Source organism: Anser cygnoides, chromosome W (assembly GCF_040182565.1).
Source record: "Anser cygnoides isolate HZ-2024a breed goose chromosome W, Taihu_goose_T2T_genome, whole genome shotgun sequence".
Taxonomy (NCBI): Eukaryota; Metazoa; Chordata; class Aves; order Anseriformes; family Anatidae; genus Anser; species Anser cygnoides.
In genome coordinates this window covers 13,061,098-13,082,215 of record NC_089911.1, presented here as the reverse complement: position 1 = coordinate 13,082,215, position 21,118 = coordinate 13,061,098, and the positions used below count along the sequence as shown (strand labels likewise).

At 44.1% G+C, this 21,118-nt stretch overlaps 1 long non-coding RNA gene across 1 annotated transcript; it reads right to left on the bottom strand.

Annotated features, from left to right (window-relative positions):
• Nucleotides 1-5,780: 5,780 nt before the first annotated feature.
• On the bottom strand, nucleotides 5,781-20,188 carry LOC136788715 (uncharacterized). Its single transcript, XR_010827344.1, has 2 exons — nucleotides 10,473-20,188; nucleotides 5,781-9,902 (listed from the first exon to the last, which is right to left on the bottom strand). It is a non-coding gene; the product is annotated as an uncharacterized lncRNA (long non-coding RNA).
• Nucleotides 20,189-21,118: the final 930 nt, after the last annotated feature.

Here is a 21,118-nt window from a genome sequence, read left to right as displayed (position 1 = left end):
TATACATAATCCCCCCCCCCCCAAGAGTATAAGTTTGGTCCTAGGAAACTCCTAACGTCTCTGCTGGTAAGGAGGGGGGGAAGTTCACTTAAGAGGATACACAGTTAGTGTTAGCACTGTTAGCATCAGGGAAGGCAAAATTCTCAGTACCTCTTCTACCTTGTTTTAATTCTTGCCAGAGCCTAGAGTACGCTCTTCTCTAGGGACAGTGTTAATTGCAGTCCCTGTCTCCTTTCCTGGAGCGACTGCTGCTGCCACCGGTGCAATATTAGGATTATAGGGAGCATAACTTGGCTCCTCCTCCAAAAAAAAGGAATCTTATTGTTTACACACAAATTTAAAGCCTGAATTTTCATCAGGCCCGTATTTTGGCCAAAATACTGCTGTTTCCTTAATTGGTTCTTTTGTCCAGACTAATACACAATATTTAACCATATTTTTTTTTTTTTTTTACCATCTCCTCCAATTTTGAGATTATTTTTCCAATTTCTTATAATTCTTCAGGAAGAACTTTCGGTAGGCACTCCCCCAGGGATATCTCCCTGTCCCCTGGAACTCATATTTCCCATTTTTCCTATTCTGGAAAATGGGGGTGTACTGCCAAGCACTTCCCCGTGCAAGGGCTACCGCACACCTATGAGTTTACCAGATTCCCTGGTGTACTTCCGAGCACTTCCCCGTGCAAGGATTACTGTACACCAAATTTCCCTGGTGTACTGCCAAGCACTTCCCCGTGTGAGGCTTACCGCACACCAAATTTCCCTGGTGTATTGCCAAGCACTTCCCTGTGCAAGGGCTTACCATACACCAAATTTCCCGAGACTCTTCCTTTCTCTCCCTTATCTCACGCTTCGTCCGTCTCCGGCCGCGCCCCTCGCGGAGCTACGGAACCGCGGATCAGGACTCCACACTCGCTTCGTACAAAAGTACGTCTCAATCACACATCACACATCACACAGAGTCTCACCCGACCCCCAAGGCAATACTTAATATTTCTTACCTTGGTTTGTGCACAGAGTTACCGGATCAATTCTTAAAACCCGGAGTGCCTACCTTCTTCCTTTCCCCACTACTTCACGGATCCTGCCTCTTTAATCAGTCTCGGGCAAAATGACTGGCACCCCTTCTGGTGGGACCTTATTAAGGAACCGCGTAAGGCGGTGACCACTTATGAATTATCGGCCCTGTTTACGGGGGACGATAATATATATAATATAATATAATATACTCTTACTTTACAGTTATCACAACCTTCACAAACTTCACTTACATCAAAAAGAAAAAGAATTCCCCACACCAAAATAAACATAACATCATCACAACACCGACGAGGTGGACAATTTACACACACACCACCCCTCATCCCTTCACCACACTAATATGAAACATATTTTTCACAATTGCTGCTTTCTTAAATTCTTCACAACTATTGCATTCATAAAAACATCCAGTCCGTGTTTTGCCCGTTACTTCTCTCAACTATCATCCTTATCTCAAATTCCTTGAGCCCCACGTTGGGCGAGTAAAAAACCATAAGAAGTTATCATGGATTTGGGGTAGGAGGTTTGAAGAAACCAATCTTCCGGCAGTATCGGACAATAAATGGCACAGAAACTATAGTAATGCTGAGTCGTACTGGAGCAAACAATTTGTGAATAGCATATGCCAACACAAATGTGCTTGTACCAGCAGCCCTTTTAGATTGCAGCGATGATTCACTGAAACCAAGTTTGAAGAGAACTGCAGTCATATCTGTTATAAATGACTGAGTCCCAAATAGGATTACAATCAAAGTTTACAATTTATTAAACGAATAGAGGCAAGCAAACAGCGCTGGGTGCGCCGGGAGTCTCTGCTCCACCAGGAAGCACACCTGTTACGTAAGGCGGCTGGTTTTTATGCTCCTAGGCTAATACATATTCATTACTACTTCTAGAAGAGGCAGGGTTATTATAATTGGTTTCCCGAATCCGAAGTCCTCCCAGGTGCGCCTGCTTATCAGTCTCTGTTAGTCTCTCGGGGGCCGCTCGGACGGGGAGGCTCATATTCTTCCTCCTTATCTAGTGGTCTCTTGGCCGGATGTCAGAAGTTACTGCACATCCGTGCAGAGTCAGCAGCTTTTCTCTGAAGAAATCCCTTTGTTCTCTTCTCGCCTAAACCCAGGCCTCAGTGTTAACCCTTCAAATCCCTTAGTGGCACGAATTGCTGGACCATTCCTTACAATTCCTCCCCTTCTTTTTAATATCATCAATTCGTGTCTCTTCTTCAACCTTTGTTAGTAGCAATTGGATTTCATCAGTCAGTTCTCGGGGTGTCCATTTCTTAAGCATCATTATCGCACATCACCTTTTCTCTCCCAAAGTCATCACAAATTGGGTGCTATTTATTATTCGCCATATCAACAACGTAAAGCAAGGTATCATACAAGGTATAAACAAAAATGTCATTACACCACATAGAAATAAAAATAGCATCCTTTTAACCCATGGTCCACCGGGCAACCATGAAAAGAAATCCCAGTCCATACCCTTCCAAGTTTGTACTGGGACGTGGGCTAGCTTTTTAATTTCTTGTTATCTGCTTAACCACTTTTCCATTATCATCAATTTGTAAACAACAATTAGAATCGTTCAGTTTTCCACACGCTCCCCCTTCTTCTGCTAGTAAATAGTCTAAGACCATTCTATGTTGAAAGATAGCATTCCTCATCTGAGTGGATTGATCAGCCAGAAGATCCAAGGTCGTCGCTGTTTGATTGGTTACAACTTCGAGGATAGCTTGCGACCTAATTATTCGGTTCAAATTATAAATAGGTTCTCGGGCTCCTGATATCAACTCATTCGGGTTCCAGGTATGCTGTATGATTCTTTCAGGAGGCCATTCATCCTTTCCCCATTTTTGGGCACTACCCCCGGCTAAGGAAGTGTCAATAGATCGTTTTACTCTGTTCAGGTCATCATATCATCTTATTCCTAAATGATTTCCTTGTGTTTGTGACAATAAAAAGAACAAGGGTCTTATGTACCCCACATAGCATATTCCCGACCAGTTTCCGGGTAGCCTCTTGTAAGCATGTTTGCCACACACCCAATAATGTCCCTTTAGGGCCCACGTCCCGTTTGGAAAAGGACCATCCCATCCCTCTTTACCCTTTGGGGCGTGATAATACAGAGTGTCCTTGTTACCGAGTGGTCCTGTTACAATGTCTGCCCCGTTTGTGCTCGTATATGCGCGCTTCCAAGCTCCCACGTTGGGTTTCCACTTACAGTCACAATTCAGTTCTCTTTGGCGGCCTGTCATATTATAAGCTGACCAGAAATGTTTAAAGAACACTCGCCTCCCATTCTCATCCTGCCATTTCCAACGATAGACCCGCACCACATGCTATTCCTTAGAGGTGTTATCACGCTGACAGCTCAAGATTTGACCATCGAATTGTCCCCCCGCTTGTGCTCTTGCCACAGTTTCACATCCGGATCCAAAAAATTCTCAATATGAGCATTTCAGCCAAGTCCCGTTTCTCAGCTGAACATGTGTGGCGTTCCATTTCCCACTACGTGCTGTACAGCTTACAGGACTACATCCAGGATCGGTACAATCATATCCGGGGGACAGAGTCCAATTGCAAATGCTTTTTCCCACCGCCACTGTTCCTGTTCTGTTCAAGCAGTATACACCCCGAGCTGACGAGTGCAACTGCCATGGACCTCCTTCCTCTTTCCAAAATTGCATCCCATTATGAACTTCGCTCAAATTACTGACCCACCACTTGGGTTCGACCGGGCCTGCTACCCAGGGCCAACTTCCAGTTCCCCCCCGGTCCTCCACAAATCCAGCAGTTACTAAGGTTAAAGGCCTTGGCCACTTCCTCCCCCAAAGTGAAAAAGTTATTCCTCCATTCTTGCCCATGGCCCAATTGCCCCTGTAAAAACAATACCAGGAAGTATAGCATTTCTTATCCTTTTTCGCCGTCCAATCTTGAGAGTGTGGGAAGCGCCTTCAATCATGGGGTTGGGCCCGCTTTCAGAGCTTGTGTTACCATTCAGCCCTTCGAGGTGATCCAGCTCCTGGAAAAACTAATCACAATTTTATTATGGGTTTAAAAGGTTCTCATGTTATTTTTCTCAGGACAACCTGATCTTAGCGCGGGAGAAGTCCGGTCGAGGCACTCTCACTCGGCGGTCAATACCCATAGGGATTGCCTCCCTCGGTAGACCATACACACCGCAGTGGAGGGTCCTACCCCGGTCTTGCCTTCTCCCTTTCCTCTTTCCTTCAGCCTTGTCCTCTTTATCCAGTGCCCTTAATTCATGCAGAACCTCATTGCTGGGATATCAGTTCCTCTTTAGTCTCAGTTTCAGTTCCCCAGGAGTGGACTCAACCCTCCAGGCTTCGGTAGTTATTGGTCCTTTTATTCTGGATGCGTGGGTCCAACCCCTTTCTGCTGTTCTCACAGCTGTTTCAGTAGTAAGTAAAACAAGGTACGGTCCCTCCCATCGGGGGTTCAATGATTCTTCTCTCCAGGTTTCTATTAAGACCTTGTCTCCTGGTTGCATTTTATGAATAGCAAATCCTAAAGGTGGTGTCTGAGTCATCATCCCAATTTCTCTTAGCTCCTGTAATCTCCTTCCAATGGTAATTATGTATTTCTGGATACTATGATCCTCAACTACATTGTTCCCTAGGGGCATCCCTTGAGAATAAGGCATACCATATAACATTTCATATGGTGATAATCCAGTCTCACTGTGTGGTTTAGTTCTTATGTTTAAAAGTGCCAATGGTAAGCATTTCGTCCAGGGCAGCTGTGTCTCGATCATTAACTTAGCCAATTGTTGTTTTATTGTTTGATTCATCCTTTCTACTTTCCCTGAGCTTTGTGGGTGCCACGGAGTGTGGTATTCCCACTGAATACCTCTCAAGGGGTACATCCTTCAAACCTTTGTGGCTGGCGTATGTTCGATTATTTCCACACAATTGTGTTCCAACGGTCCTTCTTCTGGAACAGTTCCTAGAAATACTGCTGGATATAACAGGTTAGTCGTTTTCAAGGTTATGTCATCTTGTTCAGTTAGTATTGCCTGATATTTCATCATCCGGCTGGGTGATAACCCGTGCCCCCCCCCTTTTGTTCCAAAACGGTTGTTACCATATGTGGTCCAAAAACTTCAATATGTTTTCCCATTTGAAGGCAAATAATTTTCTACTATCTTTATCAAGAGGTATGCAAAAGAAGGCATCCTTTAAATCTATCACGGTAAACCATTTATATTTCCCTTTCACAGATGTTAACAATGTGTAAGGATTAGCTACTACCGGGTGAATATCCTTTGTTATTTCATTTATTGCTCTAAGATCTTGTACAAATCTATACTCGCCATTCAGCTTCTTTACTGGAAAAAATGGAGTATTGTATTCCGATTTACATTCTTCCAGAATCTGATATTTGAGAAATTTGTCAATAATTTTCACCATTCCCGTGCCTAGCTTCTATCTTAAGTGGATATTGTTTGATTCAAACAGGTTTGGCTCCTTCCTTTAATTCCACCTTTACCGGTTGTGCCAGTTTCGACTTCCCTGGTACATCTGTTTCCCATACTGTTGGTATAACTGCATTTTCTACTTCTCTTGGAATATTAACAAAGGGTTTATCTTTGATCATTAGGATTTGTCCTACTTTGGACTCAGGTACCTTCATTATTAATTCTCCATCCTCAAAGGTTATTGTTGCATCTAAGTTGGCTAATAGATCCCGTCTGTTATAAGTGAGACCATACAAATTTCTTGGTCTATCAGAAATATTTTATTAATTAAGTAAGCAGGCACAAGCAAAACAGCGCTGGGCGGCTGGGGAGTCTCCGCTCCACCACAGCACGCAACTTTCCCTTTTCAGTGTCGCCGTTTTATAGCATCCAAGTTTCGGCTTGTCAGGACTTGTTGGACCTTCTGAAGCTGCGCAGTTCGTTGTTGGGGGTCGTTGTTTTTCTTTCAATGATCATGCGTTGTGCTCGTGTTCAAGGGGGAGGGTAGTGAAGCGGGAAACAGTATTTCACAGAGTCTTTGTTTTACCAAGGATGTTTATCCAACACCCCCTCCCCACTATCTACTTGCTTAGTCTTCCCCCTTAACAAGGTCGTAAATTGCAAAACCTTATCTTCTCAGCAGATCCTCTGAATTCCTTTTAAAGACAATGAACAAACACCCGCTAATTTATCACAATCCCTCCTTTTTCTTTTTCTAACATATTTTGTTCATTGATGAATTTTTGAAGCACTTGTTTGCTCAATATTAAAGTTTCTGCGTCATCCTCCTCCTGTTCAAGAGATTCATATTTCGCACGCACAAGCATAAGGTGAGCTGCCTCTAATCGGTTTTTTTACAATCGCGATTATTCGATTGAATATACATGGTACAAAAGTTAGTGTTAATATGAGCAGCAACAAAGGTCCTGCTATAGTTGATAGCAGTGTAGTGAGCCAAAGTGAGTAATTAAACCAGGATTCATACCAATTCTGGTGGGCTTCATTTTCTATTTTTCGTTTTTCTAGCCCTTCTCTCAATTTAGTCATTGTATCCCTTACTACTCCAGTATGATCTGCATATACGCAACACTCCTCTCGTAGGGCTGCACACAATCCTCCTTGTTGTAGAAAAATCAGATCTAATCCCCTACGATTTTGTCGTACAGATTTCTCTAAAGCTGATATGGATTGCTCGATACGGGCCAAATCCTCATCTACAGCAATGCGTAGAGAGGTAAATTCTTGGCTTTGTTTTACCAGAGAGGTAATTTCAGTTCCGGCTCCTGCAGCCCCCAGAATCATCAGAGTGGCTAAAGTGACAGCCGTAATAGGCTCTCTCTTCCTTAAGTGTTTTTTTTTTTGCCATAGCATGTTGGATGTACATATACTCCTCAGAATGGTAAAGAATCCTAGGTATAATTACTACCTGTACACAAAAATCATGAGACGAGTTGAACAATTTTAAAGATAAGCATGGAGTTACCCCCAGAGACGAACATACCCATCTGGTGTTATCTGCTGGTATTAACCATTTTTCTTTGTCTAATTGTGTAACATTTTCTGTAATATTGCATAGATGGAACTTCTCACCAGGGACCGTGCCTACGCACCTGCCATTCCCAGTTACTTCCGTTAACGTTATTCCTACATCCCTTCCCCAATTGCATTGTGGGGGATCGGTTTCGTTTGAACGGGTGGTTTCTCCCAGATCCCCAATGGCGTCGTAATATGAGGGCCTTATATCAAGACATAACCAGCAAGGTCTAGGCACGTCTGGATTTGGTTGATTCAACAACTGATAACTAGCATTCATGATTCTCCATATGTTATTCCCGGTCACCCCTTCATTTCTAATCCCATACTCCGGGTTTACTGATTTATTAGCAACCTCCAGTGGTTTAGGGCTATTAGGAGTTAGCATTCTAAAAGCTTGTGTAGGCTGAATCCTCAAAACACTCCCCGACAGTTTCTGATTTGGTCCCACCCGTTGGGGACTCTTAGTCTCTTCCTTCTTTATATAGATGATGCCTTCCCTATCAGTCCCCCAGCAGTAGTTATCTGCTGAACAACATGGTGATCTTCCCATCTAATCAGGCTCCATTTAAAAGGTTTGTGAGGGTGCGCAGACCCAGGAACAGTGTAAACAATCGTACCCATTACTATGTATCGCAAAAAAAATGGCTAGGGCCCATTTTCCAGAGTTCTTTACCTGGCCACGTAATTCCCCATCGTTTCACTCTCTGCCTCGCTTGTCAGTTCGGTTGCAGCGAACTACAAGGTGCAAGTTCTTCTTGGCAGCAGCAGTGTTCTTCAGGGGAGTTTCTCAGGTAACCGCGACCTTTTTCTGATCAAACAGGGTCCCCTTTCCTCCTTTTTTTTTTTACGATACATAGACAGTTAGACCATACTTATCGAGTTCGTTTCAACGTGAGCTTTAAGTCATCAGGGCCTGCGACCGCTTCCCATTTGCTTTTCTGGATTGGTCCTTTCACGCGACTGGCATGCGTTCACCCCTTCTCAGCCGTCCGGATAGCCGTCTCTGTGATAAGTAAAACAACATAGGGGCCTCCCCACCGTGGTGTTAAAGACGTTTCTTTCCATGTCTTAATTAGAACCCTATCTCCAGGTTGTATCCTATGGATTGCTATATCTAGCCACCAAGCCTTTCGCTTGCAACTCCCTCCGTTGGTTCATAAGCTGTATTAAATAAGGTTTTAATTGGATATCCTGTACCTGGGGGTGATCAGATGGCATCTCTAAATCATAAGGCATACCATACAGCCTTTCAAAAGGTGAGATTCCGACATCGGCTCGGGGCTATGTCCAGATATTCAATAGTGCAAGCGGTAAACATTTCACCCAGGAGGTTTTAGTCTCTATCATAAGCTTTGTTAGTTGCTTTTAATTTCACCATTCATTCGTTCTACCTTTCCCGAACTCTGAGGATGCCAGGGAGTGTGATATTCCCATTTAATTCCCAGAGCCTTCATCGTGTCTCGGGATACCTTTGACACAAAGTGTGGGCCTCGATCAGAGTCAATTGCTTCTATTACCCCGTATCTGGGTATGATGCTTTCTAATAATATCTTTACCATGGTTTGAGCTGTGGCCCTTGCCGTAGGGAATGCTTCAACAAAGTTTGTGAGGTGGTCTACAATAACTAATAAGTATCTATATCGCCCCGTTTTTGGAAGTTCAGTAAAATCTAATTGAATCTTTGCAAAAGGTCGATGTGCCAATTCTCGTCCTCCTCCCGGGACCCTTTTTCTCATGTGTTGAGCATTTACCCTCCGACAAGTTATGCAATCATTTACGATCCTCTTTGCTATATTATAAATCCCTATACACATATAATATGTGGCAAATTGATCCACCAACGCCTGAGTACCCCAGTGCGTCTGTTCATGAAATCTCCGTAGCACCCTCATAGCTACTGATTTTGGTAACACTTCCCGTCCATCAGGCAGTACCCATTTCCCTTTATCGTTTTGTTTTTTTTTTTTTTTTTTTTGAACCCCCATTTGTGTCATCTTGTCTTCTTCTGTATTAGTGAAACAGAGTAAGGGGAGGGGAATGGGTCCATTCGACCACAGGGAGTTAGTCGGCCTGCACTTGTAGCAGTTTTTATAAGGCGGGCTTTCTTCCTCAGAACAATTGCATTCAATCCCATCAACTCCCCATTCACTCCAGCAATCATAACATGGAAATTCCTTTAAGCCTTTCCCACAGTATTAAGTATTATATTAAGCATTATTATATATTATTATATTATTAATTATTATATTAATTACTATATATTAAGTATAAGTATTAAGTATTTCCCACAGTCTGGGCAATCTTCCCTCGTTCTTATAATTCTTATACTCATTAATGCTGCCCTTTTTGCCTCCTGATCTGCTAGATTATTACCCCTAACCTGAGGGGTGAGGCCTTTTTGATGCCCTTTTATATGTACTACAGCAATTTCTTTGGGCTCTCTGATAGCTTGTAAAACCTGGGTAATCAATTCCTGATGTATTAAACCCTTTCCTTGTGAATTGATGAGCCCCCTTTCTTTCCATATTTTACCAAATGTATGTACTACCCCATAAGCATATTTTGAATCTGTATATATTGTACCGCTTTTATTTTTCAACAATTTTAGGGCCTGCAATATGGCATATAGCTCGCAAGCTTGGGCAGACCAGCTAGGGCTCAAAGGTCCAGATTCCACTATCTCAAATGTTTTCTCGTTTACTAACGCGTATCCTGATTTTTGCTTTCCCTCGACTACTCTCGAGGAACCATCCACATATATCTGTTCACCAATGGGTAATTCCACTTCCTCTAGATCAGGTCTCAATTTCGTTTGCTCTTCTATATTTCGGAGGCAATCATGTCCTAAGTGTTAGCGTAGCAACCACATAACCACCAAGTGATTATATGAAGGTGCTTTATTCAGCGCTGGAAGCCGGGGCAGGTGCCCAAATCTGGCTTCAAGTCCCGTTACTTCCCAGCCGTTATTTATACATACAATATTGCGTCAGGTATACATATTCATTACAGGTTGCAACATCAGCCTCGCTTTTCATTCTAATTAGCTCCCCTCCCCTTTGCACATGCGTGGCGCACTCTGGTGGTCGTCCAGGTGGTCGTCCAGATGAAGTAAGGAGTCTTCCTCTCCGCTAAACTCTTTCACCTTTCTCACTCGACGCATGCTCCCTCCGCTCCTTGGTTCTGCTTCAACTCATTTCATCATCTCCAGGCCCTTATCCAAGGTCAGGTTGTACCTATTCCCTCCCAGGGTTCCCCTTCAACGATTCCTTTAAATGTTCAATGTACTCCCTAGGTTTCCAGTATACATAGATTACTTGATAATGTAAGTACATTTAATAATATTTAATTATACCGTATGATCCATCACCTGAGAAACATTAATAGAACATCCATTCGATTCTCCCCAACACTAACATAAGGACTCATTTGGTTCCCCATAAAGAAATTGAGCAGGGTTCTGTAGGGAGGTTGTTCCTAAGGTTAATTTTGGAGAGGAAATCAAAATTCCTTCATATTTTAATAATCTGGCGTCAGTGATCCATTTCTCTGCCTTCTGTTGCAGTACCCCGCATATATTGTGTAGAGATATTACTTTGATTTCCCCCGCAAAAGTGATCTTCTGTGCTTCTTCCACTAACAAGGCAGCAGCTACCACTACCTGCAAACAGTTTGGCCAACCCCGGCTAACCGGATCCAATAATTTAGACAAATAGGCCACAGGTTTTTTTTTTACTCCCTGCCTATTCTTGGGCCAGCACTCCATATGCTGTGCCTTCTGCGCTGTTCACAAAAAAAAAAAACAAAACAGCCTCCTTAAATCTGGTAAGCTTAACACTGGGGGGGGCGTACTAGTTCCTCCTTTAACTTGTTCAGTCGTTCCTCATCTTCTTTTGTCCATTTGAGTAATCCATCCTTATTCAGCTTGTTATATAAAAATTTAACCTTTCCACTATAATCTTCTATCCATTGTCTACAGTATCCGGTCAACCCTAACAGTTGCCGTACCTGCTTTTTAGTTCGCAGGGATGCTAAAGCCAATATTCCACTGATTCTGCCTGGGTCTAACTTCTTAGTCCCCTTACTTAACTGGTGACCCAGGTACTTTATCTCTTGCTCCACAATTTGTAATTTTGCCCCTCCTTTTTCTTTTAAAGGGTACAGAGGGTACAGATTAACTCGATTCTCTGAGCCAATCCAAAGGCTTGCATATTCGCTCTCCTCTAAACAAAAAGGTTCCTTTGCACTTACATAAATGTTTAAGGCTTGGCAAACCCAGTCTTCAAACGACCCAAATATGGGCCAATAATTTGCCTACCTCCCCAAACTTCAACACAATAATGAATCATTTTTACTTTATCCTTTCCCCGCCTAAAAGGGGAATCACTCCAATTCTTAATCATTAACCCCAGTGGACTATCTGGGGGAATAGGGGGCAACCTAGCACTAGGCATTACCCCACCCATGGGACCAGAAGGCTTACTCTTCTTCTGTCCCATCTTCCGGAGTGCCTTCACACACACACAGAGCCGCTTCCCCCTGGTCGTGGCCCAGTCCCTCGCGGGATGTGGGAACCGCACTACTGAGGGGTCCGCACTCACTTCGTCCGCAATTGGACGTCTCACACAGACGCACTCCGGGATCACCAACCCCAACCGAACGGATCACCGGCCTATACTTACCCACCCCGTGGGTCTTCGTTCGGTCTTCGTGCACAAAGATTGCTTGGGGTTACCGGTTTTATTTGCTTGTGCCTAATTTTGGGTTCGTCGGTGAAGGGCTCGAGCGGGATTTCCCGTTCCCGGGGCCGCCGAAATCGGCGGGGCGCCTCCCCTAGAGGGATTCCCAGTCAATCCGTCTTCATCCGAGTCACGGCACCAAATTTGTTATAAGTGAGACCATACAAATTTCTTGGTCTATCAGAAATATTTTATTAATTAAGTAAGCAGGCACAAGCAAAACAGCGCTGGGCGGCTGGGGAGTCTCCGCTCCACCACAGCACGCAACTTTCCCTTTTCAGTGTCGCCGTTTTATAGCATCCAAGTTTCGGCTTGTCAGGACTTGTTGGACCTTCTGAAGCTGCGCAGTTCGTTGTTGGGGGTCGTTGTTTTTCTTTCAATGATCATGCGTTGTGCTCGTGTTCAAGGGGGAGGGTAGTGAAGCGGGAAACAGTATTTCACAGAGTCTTTGTTTTACCAAGGATGTTTATCCAACACCCCCTCCCCACTATCTACTTGCTTAGTCTTCCCCCTTAACAAGGTCGTAAATTGCAAAACCTTATCTTCTCAGCAGATCCTCTGAATTCCTTTTAAAGACAATGAACAAACACCCGCTAATTTATCACACCGTCCCAAGAGTGGAATCGGGCATTCTGGTACATACAAAAATTCATGGGTTAGTTCCTTACCCCCAAAGCGCAAATCAAGGGGTTGTAAGAATGGCCGTTCCTCCTCTTTCCCTGTGGCTCCAATTATTGTAGTTGTCTTAGCTCCTAATCGTCCTTTTAAACTATTTAACACTGAATGTGTTGCTCCTATTACATTTACAGCCTAATTAACACAGAGGAAGAAGCTCCCATAACCAACAAAAAATTCAAGCCTCTGTCTTCGTTTCCTAGCTTTATTTCAACTAGTGGACCTGCTAGGGTAGATGCCCCAGGTCCCCGTCATTCCTGACTGTTGTAAGTTTGTCCTGCAGCCTAAGACAATTTCTTTCTGATATCAGGGGCCAATTGCCCTGGAAAGAGGCTAGCCAATTGCCTCTGATTTTTTTTTTTTTTTAAGCCAGGTCCATTTTTTTTTTTCTCATTGCATTTCAAAGTTAGTCCAAAAATTCAAAAATTCTCCCCATCTCAGCATGTTTCCTTGCTACCGGGTTATTCTTTAAGCAAAGCTCACATTTTGACATTACTGACTTTGCCATTGTTAACATGTGTACCGAGATGACACCTCGTTTCAAATAGGTCACCATTGCTCCTGCACCCCAGTGACATTCATTATGTTTTATTTGTAAGATTTCTCGCATTATTATAGGAGGCACTATGAGTTGTCCTGTCGTAGTCACATACCATCCGTCAGGATTCTTCCGGGCCTTCATCAAATTTGCAAGTCTCTCATCTTCTGCTGAATACTTTGGGTCTTTAGGTAATTTAAAACAAGAGAGGCCTACCTTCGATGGAATTAGAGCCATTACTTTCCGTACTTCACGCGCGACCTTCCGGGCCGTCAAATCTGCCAATCTGTTACCTTCTGCAATCTCTGACATCCCTCCTTGATGAGCTTTACAATGCATTATGGCCACCTGTTGGGGTTTCTGTACAGCTGTTATTAATTTCAATATTTCTTCCTGATATTTTATATTAGTCCCTTATGAGGATAGCATTCCCCTTTCTTTCCATAATGCCCCATGTACGTGGACTACCCCGAATGCATATTTTGAATCTGTCCAAATATTCACGTTCTTACCCTCGCTTAGTTCCAGGGCTCGTGTCAGGACGACTATTTCTGCTCGTTGGGCTGAAGTCCCCGGAGGTAGGGAATTTGCCTCAATCACTACCTTTGATGTAGTTACCGCGTATCCTGCATAACGAGTCCCATTTTCCACAAAGCTGCTTCCATCCGTGAAAAGTTCCCAATCCAGTCTCCCCAGAGGCTGATCTTTTAAGTCTGTTCTGCTGGCATAGGTATGTTCGATGATCTCCACGCAATCATGACTGAGGTCTCCTTCCTCCGTAGTTGTTCCTAGAAACACTGCTGGGTTCAATAAGTTAGTAGTTCTTAAGATTACATCATCTTGCTCAGTTAGTATAGCTTGATATTTCATCATTCGGCTGGGCGATAGCCAATGGCCCCCCTTTTGCTCCAATACCGTAGTCACCATATGTGGCACGAACACCTCAATTCGTTTCCCTAATGTGAGCTTCCTGGCTTCCTGTATTAAAAGGACTGTGGCTGCCACGGCCCTTAAACACGAGGGCCATCCAGCGCTTACCGCATCCAATTGTTTAGAAAAATACCCCACAGGTCTTTTCCAGCTCCCAAGTCGCTGGGTCAGTACTCCTAATGCCAATCGTTGTCTCTCATGCACAAACAGCTGGAAGTCCTTTGATAAGTCCGGCAAGCCCAAGGCAGGCGCCTTTATCAGGGCTTCTTTTAATTTCTTAAAGGCCTCTTGTTGTGGCTTTCCCCAGGTAAATGTACAGGCCTTTTGGGTTTCATAGAGGGGCTTTGCTATGAGTCCATAGTCCATTACCCACAGTCTACACCACCCGGCCATACCTAGGAAAGCCCGTAGTTCGTGCAGATTTCGCGGCTCGGGGATTTCACAAATAGCTTGTATTCGGTTAACTCCCAATTTTCTTTGTCCTTGAGAAATTTCACATCCCAAATAAATTACTGTTGTGCACGCGATTTGTGCCTTTTGTTTAGAAACCTTGTACCCATTTAGTTCCAATTGATTCAAAATATCAATAGTTACCTGAATACATTCTGACTCTCCTTCGGTAGCTATTAATATATCGTCCGCATATTGTAGCAGCAAGTATCGGTCCTTTGGTACCTGAATCTGTTCTTGGTTAATCCAGTCTTCTATTTCTTTAGCTAGTTGACTGCCGAAGAGGGTCGGGCTATTCTTGAATCCTTGAGGCAATCTTGTCCAGGTCAGTTGCATCTTTCGTCCGTTCCGTGGACTTTCCCATTCAAAAGCAAAAAGTTTTCTACTATCCTTGTCAATGGGTATGCAGAAGAAGGCATCTTTTAAATCAATTACAGTAAACTACTTATATTTTTCCTTTACAGATGTTAACAATGTATAAGGATTAGCCACCACTGGGTGAATATCTTTTGTTATTTCGTTTATTGCCCTAAGGTCCTGCACTAGCCTGTATTCCCCATTAGGTTTCTTTACTGGGAAAATTGGGGTATTATATTCAGATTTGCATTCCTCCAGAATGTGGTAGCTAAGAAATTTATCTATAATCTTTACTATTCCTAGCCTAGCTTCTAGCTTCAATGGGTACTGTTTAATCCGTACCGGTCGGGCCCCTTCCTTAAGTTCAATTTTTACTGGCTGGGCTAGTTTTGATTTTCCAGGCTATTTCCAACAGCCTATCCAAATTTCTCAAATCTGCACCTTCTAACTTTTGCAATTTCTTCCTAATATCCTCTTGGGCTTGTCCCAAGAAAATGAGTGCTAATTGAGCTTTAGCTTGCTCAGTCTCTACGTCTAAATCTGTATATTTCTTAGCAGTTTCTTTCAATCTCTCTAAAAAAGGCGGAAGGTGATTCCGCTTTTTCTTGCCTGACATTATACAATTTTGACCAATTTATGGTCCGGGGCATGGCATTCTATACCCCGATTTGTACCCAATCTTGATATCTCTTCAGCCTCCTTATTCTATCCCCTGTGTTATAATCCCATTGGGGATCCTCAGTGGGGAAGTTTTGATCTAGATTTCCAAGCACTAATCCATTTCATATATCTTCTCGGGCTCTCTCTCTGGCTGCCCGCAATACCATGTCTTTTTCTGTCGAGTCCATCAAAGTATCCAGGATCACCTGGAGATCATCCCAATCGGGATTTTGGGTTTTAATTATCATTTTCATTACCCTGGCTCTGGGTTTTCCCTGTAGGTGCCGGCTGCTTGTTTCCATATCATTAAGTCCCCAGCTGAAAAAGGCACCTTGACATATACCGGTCCTTCTGTCCCCACTCCTCGCCTGAGGAGAGCGATTATTTTCCCTCCCTGTTCGTTTATAGTTTCTCCTGCCCTTCGCTGTTGCCGGGTCCTATGTGACACAGGGGAGGCTAAAATCGGGGATTCTCCATCACTACTGCTATCTTCCTTTTCTCTTTTCCCTCCCTGTCTTGACTCTTTCGGCGGAGCCGACGGCGCAACTTCCAAATCGATATTTCCATTATTCATTTCCCCATAATACTTATTATTCTCTATTGCCTGATGCTGTATACAGCGTCTCTCCTTAGTACATGCACAACAACGTTCCTCAGTTGAAACCTCAAGCACCATTATTCCACAAGCATGCTGCCATTCAGGCTTTCGGCGCAAATAAAAGAATAATTCCACATACGGCAGTTCATCATATTTTCCTTCCCACTTACAAAATAGCATTATTGTAAAATTGTATTATATTGCAATGTTCCATTCTCAGGCCAAGTTTCTTGGTCCTCTAGTTTATACTGTGGCCACCAAATATTACAATAATCAATCAGCTTTCCTTTCCGCATTTCTTGACCAAAACCTCCCTCTTTCCAGTGTGCTAGCAAACACCCCAGCGGGGATGTCCGCGGGATAGGTACATCTTTTCCCAGAATTTCTTTAATCTTTTTCATTTTGAGCTTATGATACGGACCCAAAAGCTGCCGGAGCAGCAACACACTCTCCCGGAAGCTGCCGGAGCAGCAACACACTCTCCCGAAAGCTGCCGGAGCAGCAACACACTCTCCCGAAAGCTGCCGGAGCAGCAACACACTCTTCCGAAAGCTGCCGGAGCAGCAACACAGTCTCCCGAAAGCTGCCGGAGCAGCAACACACTCTCCCGAAAGCTGCCGGAGCAGCAACAGCACACTTTCCAGAAGCTGCCGGAGCAGCAGTGTGCTTTCCCAAAAGCTGCCGGAGCAGCAGCGTGCTTTTCGCAAAAAGCTGCCGGAGCAGCAGCAGCACGCTTTCTACATACCAATAATACCTGGTGCTGACCCTTCAGCACAAACCAATACAGTTACCAATGCCGAACCTGCAGAGCTTTCGCTCTGTCTAACGGACGGCGCCTAGGCTTACCCCGGGAGCTCCCTGCCCAACCGAGCGTGGCTTTCGCCGCGTCTGACCGGCAGGCTTTCCCAACCAAATCGGTACCGAATACCCAAAGTTGAAAGCACCTTTGCTTACCACTCCAGTGGTACGTCGTGAGCAGCGGAGGTCGGTCGTGGTCGACTGCTCCCCGAGAATCCCTCGGTGCCGGCTGGAGCGAAACCGAGACACGATCCGCCTCAGCAGTGCCCACGCTGTCCCATCTGGGTCGCCAAAATGTTAGCGTAGCAACCACATAACCACCAAGTGATTATATGAAGGTGCTTTATTCAGCGCTGGAAGCCGGGGCAGGTGCCCAAATCTGGCTTCAAGTCCCGTTACTTCCCAGCCGTTATTTATACATACAATATTGCGTCAGGTATACATATTCATTACAGGTTGCAACATCAGCCTCGCTTTTCATTCTAATTAGCTCCCCTCCCCTTTGCACATGCGTGGCGCACTCTGGTGGTCGTCCAGGTGGTCGTCCAGATGAAGTAAGGAGTCTTCCTCTCCGCTAAACTCTTTCACCTTTCTCACTCGACGCATGCTCCCTCCGCTCCTTGGTTCTGCTTCAACTCATTTCATCATCTCCAGGCCCTTATCCAAGGTCAGGTTGTACCTATTCCCTCCCAGGGTTCCCCTTCAACGATTCCTTTAAATGTTCAATGTACTCCCTAGGTTTCCAGTATACATAGATTACTTGATAATGTAAGTACATTTAATAATATTTAATTATACCGTATGATCCATCACCTGAGAAACATTAATAGAACATCCATTCGATTCTCCCCAACACTAACATAAGGACTCATTTGGTTCCCCATAAAGAAATTGAGCAGGGTTCTGTAGGGAGGTTGTTCCTAAGGTTAATTTTGGAGAGGAAATCAAAATTCCTTCATATTTTAATAATCTGGCGTCAGTGATCCATTTCTCTGCCTTCTGTTGCAGTACCCCGCATATATTGTGTAGAGATATTACTTTGATTTCCCCCGCAAAAGTGATCTTCTGTGCTTCTTCCACTAACAAGGCAGCAGCTACCACTACCTGCAAACAGTTTGGCCAACCCCGGCTAACCGGATCCAATAATTTAGACAAATAGGCCACAGGTTTTTTTTTTACTCCCTGCCTATTCTTGGGCCAGCACTCCATATGCTGTGCCTTCTGCGCTGTTCACAAAAAAAAAAAACAAAACAGCCTCCTTAAATCTGGTAAGCTTAACACTGGGGGGGGCGTACTAGTTCCTCCTTTAACTTGTTCAGTCGTTCCTCATCTTCTTTTGTCCATTTGAGTAATCCATCCTTATTCAGCTTGTTATATAAAAATTTAACCTTTCCACTATAATCTTCTATCCATTGTCTACAGTATCCGGTCAACCCTAACAGTTGCCGTACCTGCTTTTTAGTTCGCAGGGATGCTAAAGCCAATATTCCACTGATTCTGCCTGGGTCTAACTTCTTAGTCCCCTTACTTAACTGGTGACCCAGGTACTTTATCTCTTGCTCCACAATTTGTAATTTTGCCCCTCCTTTTTCTTTTAAAGGGTACAGAGGGTACAGATTAACTCGATTCTCTGAGCCAATCCAAAGGCTTGCATATTCGCTCTCCTCTAAACAAAAAGGTTCCTTTGCACTTACATAAATGTTTAAGGCTTGGCAAACCCAGTCTTCAAACGACCCAAATATGGGCCAATAATTTGCCTACCTCCCCAAACTTCAACACAATAATGAATCATTTTTACTTTATCCTTTCCCCGCCTAAAAGGGGAATCACTCCAATTCTTAATCATTAACCCCAGTGGACTATCTGGGGGAATAGGGGGCAACCTAGCACTAGGCATTACCCCACCCATGGGACCAGAAGGCTTACTCTTCTTCTGTCCCATCTTCCGGAGTGCCTTCACACACACACAGAGCCGCTTCCCCCTGGTCGTGGCCCAGTCCCTCGCGGGATGTGGGAACCGCACTACTGAGGGGTCCGCACTCACTTCGTCCGCAATTGGACGTCTCACACAGACGCACTCCGGGATCACCAACCCCAACCGAACGGATCACCGGCCTATACTTACCCACCCCGTGGGTCTTCGTTCGGTCTTCGTGCACAAAGATTGCTTGGGGTTACCGGTTTTATTTGCTTGTGCCTAATTTTGGGTTCGTCGGTGAAGGGCTCGAGCGGGATTTCCCGTTCCCGGGGCCGCCGAAATCGGCGGGGCGCCTCCCCTAGAGGGATTCCCAGTCAATCCGTCTTCATCCGAGTCACGGCACCAAATTTGTTATAAGTGAGACCATACAAATTTCTTGGTCTATCAGAAATATTTTATTAATTAAGTAAGCAGGCACAAGCAAAACAGCGCTGGGCGGCTGGGGAGTCTCCGCTCCACCACAGCACGCAACTTTCCCTTTTCAGTGTCGCCGTTTTATAGCATCCAAGTTTCGGCTTGTCAGGACTTGTTGGACCTTCTGAAGCTGCGCAGTTCGTTGTTGGGGGTCGTTGTTTTTCTTTCAATGATCATGCGTTGTGCTCGTGTTCAAGGGGGAGGGTAGTGAAGCGGGAAACAGTATTTCACAGAGTCTTTGTTTTACCAAGGATGTTTATCCAACACCCCCTCCCCACTATCTACTTGCTTAGTCTTCCCCCTTAACAAGGTCGTAAATTGCAAAACCTTATCTTCTCAGCAGATCCTCTGAATTCCTTTTAAAGACAATGAACAAACACCCGCTAATTTATCACACCGTCCCAAGAGTGGAATCGGGCATTCTGGTACATACAAAAATTCATGGGTTAGTTCCTTACCCCCAAAGCGCAAATCAAGGGGTTGTAAGAATGGCCGTTCCTCCTCTTTCCCTGTGGCTCCAATTATTGTAGTTGTCTTAGCTCCTAATCGTCCTTTTAAACTATTTAACACTGAATGTGTTGCTCCTATTACATTTACAGCCTAATTAACACAGAGGAAGAAGCTCCCATAACCAACAAAAAATTCAAGCCTCTGTCTTCGTTTCCTAGCTTTATTTCAACTAGTGGACCTGCTAGGGTAGATGCCCCAGGTCCCCGTCATTCCTGACTGTTGTAAGTTTGTCCTGCAGCCTAAGACAATTTCTTTCTGATATCAGGGGCCAATTGCCCTGGAAAGAGGCTAGCCAATTGCCTCTGATTTTTTTTTTTTTTTAAGCCAGGTCCATTTTTTTTTTCTCATTGCATTTCAAAGTTAGTCCAAAAATTCAAAAATTCCATAAATTCCATAGGGGTTTCTTTTGGACCTTGTTGGAACAGATTCTCAATTCCCAATAGCCAATTTAACCAGATTTTGGTATTTACATCATTTCCGGGGTGATTAGGGTCTCAGTGAGGGGGTCGGTCAGGGGAATGCAATCGTTGAAAGTTCCCTGAGCGGTCCCATTGGCAATCTGAGCTCACACATGAACTCAGGTTGTTTTAAGAGTTAGCTGCTTTTCTGTTTCCATGACAACTCTCGGACCCATCATGGTCCCTCTGCCCCAGAGGGCTCACACCCGCGATTTAGAGATCTCAGCCTCGGGTTGAGACGGAACTATTAACATTCCTACATCCTCTTTCCCTGCTCATTCAGCTTCAAACAGCTCTGTTAAATACTACATGCCACACAACCTTTAACACCTTCAACAACCCTTTTAACACTTCCTTTATCTTTCTCCAGCCTGTACTTTTCTAATGCCAACACCAAAGGCTCAGTCAGGGGCCAACTTAATTCCAAACCTTTTCCCTCCAAGATGCTGAAACAACATATCAGTATACAACATTTCATCCTATTTTCCTTCTCTCCTCAAAAACAACATTAATTGCAAGACACTGTTATAGTCGATTGATCCATAAAGTGGCCATTTAGCTTATATAGTGGCCACCGTTGATTGCAATACTTAGTGAAAGTCCTCTTGCTTTCTGTGCCCCCATTTCTAACAATATCCTTCCAATGTGCCAATATGCACCCAAGGAGGCTTTTTTTTTTTTTTTAGGACGTCTTTGTTTTGGATTTTACCCATTTCCTTGATTTCCCATTCCCTTTTATTTATTTATATTAGTTAATGTCCCTTGTTTCAATTTCCACGCAAACCTTTTTATTGCAGGTTTTTACTATCTTTTCCTAATCTTCTTCCCAAATGTCCCAGTTGTCTGGGATTAAACTCTTCTTTCCACAGACAAACTCCACTATTTCAGATTATTAATGAGCCCCGTTCCAATCATAAATCCACAGGACTTCGGAAAAACACCTGAAGTACTCAGCCTT